This window comes from Miniopterus natalensis, chromosome 6 (assembly GCF_054644295.1).
Source record: "Miniopterus natalensis isolate mMinNat1 chromosome 6, mMinNat1.hap1, whole genome shotgun sequence".
In the NCBI taxonomy this organism is placed as follows: Eukaryota; Metazoa; Chordata; class Mammalia; order Chiroptera; family Miniopteridae; genus Miniopterus; species Miniopterus natalensis.
Window position 1 is genome coordinate 28923606 of NC_142086.1, and position 7076 is coordinate 28930681.

General features: G+C 38.6%; 1 pseudogene; it reads left to right on the forward strand.

The window, feature by feature from the left end:
* Positions 1–833: 833 nt before the first annotated feature.
* On the forward strand, positions 834–2431 carry LOC107543050 (MAP3K12-binding inhibitory protein 1 pseudogene; annotated as a pseudogene).
* The last annotated feature ends 4645 nt before the right edge of the window (positions 2432–7076 follow it).

The window sequence follows — 7076 nt, forward strand, 5'->3', positions numbered from 1 at the left end:
CGTTATTCACAGTAAATTTCTCTTTCAAATTTATATTGGTGCCTATTCTGAATCTACTGGAATCCCAGGGTGCACTTCCAAATGGCTCGAGTACCTAAGTGCTGCTGTCTTCTGCCCATTAGCGGTCATAGGGATGGAAATTTGGGGGGAGGGGATGTACACGCTTTGGGGCAAATTCCTAATCCCTACTTTTCTATCAACATACTCCGCCTTCCCACCTATTGAACTCAGTGTTTGAAATAGAATTCTGCATGACAACAAGCACCAGATGAGAAGGCCAAATAATGCGCGTTTTATGACTACTTATCCTTTCATGTATCTTGCTGTAAAAATTCATCAAGGTGGAATCATCTGCGGGTTTTTACTCACATCAGTGCCCAGGCTAGGCCGCTTGAAGGTGAGGCCCAGCTTGGACTCCTATTTCATCAAACAAGGCCTGCTTGGTTACTTTCTGGTCTAGCCCCAGAGGTTATGTAGCGTCCTTCCTCCACATTCCATTAGTTAGTTGAGTCACTAAGCCAGCTCCAGATTCGAGGGGAAAGGAATAGACCTTAACTCAGTGGTAGGAGTAGCAAGGAATTTGTGGCCACCTTGGAAACCACCACATAGCCTTTCACACCCAAAACCACAGAAGCGACTTGACTCTTTCCCTCTCATTGCCCTAATAAAATCCTGTTGAGTCCACCTTTGAAATGCTTCTTGATTTCCTTCCTCTGTTTGCTGCCACCACTATTGTATTACCCCCTGCCACAAGTATTAATTACGTATTTGAAACCCCTCATTTAAAAATTTGATCCTGAGAAGAGGGGAGGGGGTGGGGTTGTGAGCGCTGCTCTGTGGAGTTGGGGGCGGCCTGCCAAGGTGCCATGGCTGCTGCCGCTGAGCCTAGTCGCCCGTGCGTCGGTGGCAGGAGCCTGGAGCAGAGCTACAGCCCCAACCTCTCCCAAGAGGTGCTGTTCGAAATCTTTCGCTCCCTGCATACTCTGGCTGGGCAACTTAATTTCAGAGATGATGTGGTGGAAATTACAATCGATTGGAACAAGCGCCAGAGCCTCTCTGCATTCCAGCCTGCTTTACTCTTTAGAGCTCTTGAGCAACACATTTTATATGTACAGCCTTTTTTAGCGAAACTTCAGCCTCTAATTAAAGAGGAGAATACAACTGTTGCTGAAGAGATAGGAAAAGCAGAAACGGAACAAGAATGAAGTAGAGGCCACATTTCCCATTGGCAACCTACAGGAGGAAGAAAAGCACAAAGACTGTGATTTAGGAGATGTGAAAAAAGGCACAGATCCATTTTGATCCAGAAGTAGTTCAAATAAAGGCTGGAAAAGCAGAAATTGACAGATGAATATCTGCATTTATTGAAAGAAAGCAAGCAGAAATCAATGAAAACAACGTCAGGGAATTTTGCAATGTTATTGATTGTAATCAAGAAAATAGTTGTGCAAGAACTGATGCTGTTTTCACCCCATACCCCGGATTTAAAAGTTATGTAAAAGTTTCTAGAGTTGTGAATACATATGGACCACAGGCTCGACCTGAAGGAATTCAAGGGTCAGGTCATAAACCAAGCAGCATGCTCCGAGATTGTGGTAATCAGGCTGTAGAAGAACGGCTACAAAATATTGAGGCTCACTTGCGGTTGCAGGCAGGTGGTCCAGTGCCAAGAAACATTTATCAGAGAATTAAAAAACTTGAGGATAAAATCCTTGAATTGGAAGGCATCTCTCCTGAGTATTTTCAATCTGTAAACTTTTCTGGCAAAAGAAGAAAAGTTCAACCACCTCAACAGAACTACTCACTAGCTGAACTTGGTGAGAAAAGCAGCGCTCTCAAACAGGCCCTGCTTTGGAAATCAAGAGAAGCAGATGCCATGGCAGCTCACCACCTCCCATGAAAAACTCCTCTCATCCTTGTACTTTTTTATATAAATGTATGTAACTTGCACTGTAATTAATTAAATGGATGCATATTTATCAATGTAGACGTCCCTCTGAAGTCCAGGTTGATTTTCACAGGCGTCCAGCTTGCAGTAAGTAACCTTCCAGTATTCCAGTGAATTTTGAAATAGTTAATGCATTGAAATTAGCGATTTTAGAATTTATTTCCTTCTGTTTTAAAGGAGGTATTTTTGAAATAACAAAACTTAATTTGAAAGTACATCTTTTATTATGTGTGTATATCCCACAAAAAGATGTTTTGAATAGTGATATTTATATTTGTAACACTTATATTAACCAGTTTATTAGTTTAAATCAGTACTTTGTACATAATAGGCATTCAACAAAAAATTAATTGACCAAAATGAATTTTAAATGAATGGATACTTTTTTTTTCAAATGTCAGTTTTAATGTAAATAAACAGTAGATTCCACCTTTATCTCCTTATTGACCGTGTGACCTTAAGCAGGTTACTTATTAATCTAATCTTTCTTTGTGCCTTAATTTCCTTATCTGTAAAATGGGCGTGATAATAATAGAACCTATGTTTGTCGTGAAGAATAGGTGAGATCATCATGCACGTACAACTTTTGAAACTGGCCCAAGGAAAGTATTCAATAAATGTTAGCTATAATTGTTAAAAAAATTTTTTTTGATCCCTCCCAAAGAAACACGTTAAATTCCAATTTCATAATAAAACCTAAATTACCACATTTAAATTTAAGTTAGTGAAACTTAAACATTTACAGATGTCTTGACTAAATCCTGAGTTTAGTATTGTTACCTGAAACCAAATCATCGGTCGTACAATATAAAGCCTCACAGACCTGTTTCTACAGGTGGTATAATAAATGCCAGGTACACACTAGCGTATACTAGCAGAGCAAGGTAATTGAACTGCATTCCATCTCCCAATCGATGGACTTTGTTTTGATTCTAGAAGCTAACTCATCAGTATTTTAAAGCCTCCTTCACCTATTTAATTTTTTAAAATCTTTTACTGATTTCAGAGCGTGGAAGGTAGAGGAAAAGAGAGACAAAAACATCAATGATGATAGAGAATCATTCACTGGCTGCCTCCTGCACACCCCCTGCTGGGGAGTGAGCCCGAAACTCGGGCATGAGTCCTGACTGGGAATCGAACTGTGACCTGGTCATGGGTCGATGCTCAACCACTGAGCCACCTATTAAATCCTATTCATCAACATATGTTTGAACATGAAGCTTCGCATAATCTAATCCGTCATGATTTTAATGAGTTTCAATGAGTTGACACAAACACAGTCATTTGGCTTTGTAGTCATTCGGAGTTGCAGCATTGACCCTGTCATGAACTCATTTGCTTATGAAATGGTTGGGGAGGTATCAAATTAAGTTCACAAAGTACCAGTTGAATGCCTCTGTTAATTTTAACGGCAAGGGAATAATGCATTTATAAATAAGTCTTCATAATGATCTGTGCTGAGGTCTGGTCAAGGTTGTTCCCATTTTCTGATTTGGTGAGACATCCAAGGCTTTTAGAATGTTGCATGCCTGCTGCCTAACATACTTCTAACCGTAGAAATAATATGCAAAACTGCAACCCAACTTATTAGTTTCTTATAGTTCAAGTTGAAATTTAACTGAAAAATAATTCAGTAGGTATCCTCAAAGATTAATTTTATTATTTTAAATATTTACATCAATACAAACTTCTGCGGAAAGTTTTAAGTGTGTTTGATCTATATACTATTCACATGAATAATGTAAATATTTCTAGAAAGCAATAAGGACCCACTTTTCATCTTCACCTCCCTCTCCCCTGCCGTTCTAGTGATGTGAGGGAGATACGGGATCTTCCTGGGAACAGTGAGTCTTCTCCCCTGACACCATAGCATGTGGGTCAGAGACAAAGCCAAACCCGAATCCCAGCTCACAGAATCTGTGAGTATAATAAAATGGCTGCTGTTTTATGTCACTAAACTAGGGCAGCTTCTTAAACAGCAACAGATAATTGGAACAGGTTAGAGGCCCTTAAAAAGAGAGCTGTTTTGGTGAGCTTTATATGCCTGCAAGCTGTTTATGCTACTATTTAGCGAGGTGAGTCTGAGGCTCATGAGAGAAGTTAGGTGTAGAAACCTATATTTACCAATTATTTGTGTAAAGGTGATGACTGAAGAAATTGAGCCATTGGTGAGGCTCATGCAGTTTAATAAGAAAGGAGAGTTAAAGGCTGAATATGGGGCAGAGAAGTGAGCATGGGAAAAGACGTGGGGAAAGGAGGCCAAGAATCAGCTCACTGAATAAATGGAATAGGGAAGAAGGAAATTAAAAGGGACAAGTTGGGTGTGATTGTAATTAGGGTTAAAACATTTCTACATATAGGAGAAGATACTGAAATAATACATGCTATATGTAATATGTTTGATAGATTTGATAGATCAGGTATTAAGTTCAGATTTTTAGAAATGGTCCTACTCTCTAAATTACCCAGGTCTTCTCCATTACTAAAATTTAGGTAATAAAATTACTTCCACTAACATATCAGGTAGTGTTCCCAGTTTCTCAAATTGTGTTTAAATATGAACTTCTTTAAAGAACCAGCAGGTGGAGCACATTTACTCAAAAAAGCCTAATGTCTCTCCATTGAATTACGGCATTGGTGGAGAGATTATCTAAAGGAGCTATTACATATTTAATCAAGCACTGTTAATTTGACTATGATGTTTACCCCTTGCCAAATTTCAAATGGCTTATGTTTCATTTCTCTCTTTATTACGGAGAGGTTCTGGAGTTGGCAATGTTTATAACCCCAATAATGCTGAATGTCTAAAGCAGGGGTTTTCATTTGAGTTCCTAGGGAGTTCCTCAACTGTGAATTAATTGCCTGAAATATGAGAAAATATGCATTTTTCTTAGAGTCCATAATGTTAATTTGACTCAAAAGGATGAATGATCATGAAAAGATTAAGAACTACTTATAGAAATCGGGAGGGTGTCTCTACCTCAGGGGGACAATGTAATAATGCAGTGAGTCAAGGTCAGGAAATATTTTTATCCTTTCAAAAGTTCCAGTTTTGTGCATAATTTAATTACTTGTCCATAATAAATTAATGCATATATTTAATTCACAAGTAAGCAAGAGTGTTTGGGAGGTACAAAATTAGCAGTACAATAAAAAAAACTTCAAAACTTGCTTGTCCAAACAAATACTGTACATTTTTACACATTTTATTTTATTTTATCTTTATTGTTGAAAATATTACAGATGCCCCCTTTTTTCTCCATTGACCCTTTCCACCCCACACCCACTACCCACCCCAGGCCTTCACCACATTATTGTCTGTGTCCATGGGTTATGCATATATGCATATAAATTCTTTGGTTAATCTCTCCCCACCCACCCCCACCTACCTTCCCTGTGAAATTCATCATCTCTTCCATGCTTCTATGTCACTGAATCTATTTTGTTCATCAGTCTATTCTTTAGATTCAATATATAAGAGAGATCACGTGATATTTGTCTTTCGCTGCCTGGCTTATTTCACTTAGCATAATATTCTCCAGGTCCATCCATACTGTCCCAAAGCATAGAAGAACCTTCTTCTTTACAGCTGTGTAGTATTCCACGGTGTAAATGTCCCACAGCTTTTTTATCCACTCAACTACTGATGGGCACTTGAGGTGTTTTCAGATCTTAGCTACTGTAAATTGTGCTGCTATGAACATAGGGGTGTATATATTCTGATTAGTGCTTCAGGATTCTTAGGATATATTCCCAGAAGTGGGATCACTGGGTCAAAAGGCAGCTCCATTTTTAATCTTTTGAGGAACCTCCATACTGCTTTCCACAGTGGCTGCCCCAGTCTGCATTCCCACCAGCAGTGTCCCAGGGTTCCCCTTTCCCCACACCCTCACCAGCACATGTCGTTTGTTGATTTGTTGATGGAGCCATTCTGACAGGTGTGAGGTGATACCTCATTGTGGTTTTAATTTGCATCTCTCTGATAATTAGCAACACTGAGCATTTTCTCATGTGTCTCTTGGCCATCCCTATGTCCTCTTTTTAAAAATCCTCATCTGAGAATATGTTTCCATTGATTTCAGAGAGAGGGGAAGGGGAGAGAAACATCGATGTGGAAGAGAAATACTGTTTGGTTGCCTCCCCTACTCGCCTGGCCGGGAATCAAACCTGCAGCCCTCCGGTGTACAGGAAGATGCTGCAGCCAACTGAGCCACCTGACCAGGGCAACATTTTTCCACTTTTCAGGACTAAAAATGAAAGCAGAGAAATCAGAAAGCAGGATATCTTGATAAGTGAAAGAAAACATAATAAAGCTGGAACTTCTTACCTCTGTCTAGAGTTACAGAGGAGGAAATGGAAATATGCTAATTCTCATCGGCCTTAGAGGGAACTAAAGGATCCTGTCTAAAGAAATGGAGAGCAAGATGTTAAATTAAGATGCGATTTACAGCTATTCAACTAGAATAGAAATCGAAACCAGAATTATCCACAAAGCTAACAAACATACGGAGTGAAGAAAAACAACCTGTAGAATAATACATATGGTATGATTCCATTTGTATAAAATTCAAGGGAAGCAGAACTAGGTTATAGGCTGTTTTTAGTTAATGAAACTAATGAAAAAACCAGACAAGCACAAATTCAAGTGAGTGGGTAGAAAGATTGAGGTAGGGCTTTAAAGTTCTTAGAGTTCTGTTTCTTGAGCTGGACTCTGGTACACAAATGGTATTTTCAATATTTCAGTATATCAGTAGAATATTTTTTACTATCATATTTTCTCAACATTAATATATTAAATATTTAATTATAAACATTTTAACCTAGGAGCAGAAAAACTCTTTTACTCTGTTATCTACATGCACCTCTGTGGGTTTTCCCCCCCAAATATTAAATTAATGTCTATACTTTGTGGAAATTTTGAAAAATAAGCAAAAGTATTGAGAAGGAAATAACCATCCCATTTTATCGCTCCACTCAGAAATAACCATAACCAAATGCTGAATATATAATTTTGTATGCTGACTCCCGCTATAACTTTATATCTTAAGAATTTCCCCCTATTATTTAAAACCTTCAAAAGCAGAAAACAGGATGGGACTGAAAATAGGGGGTCTCTTGAAAATGAGCT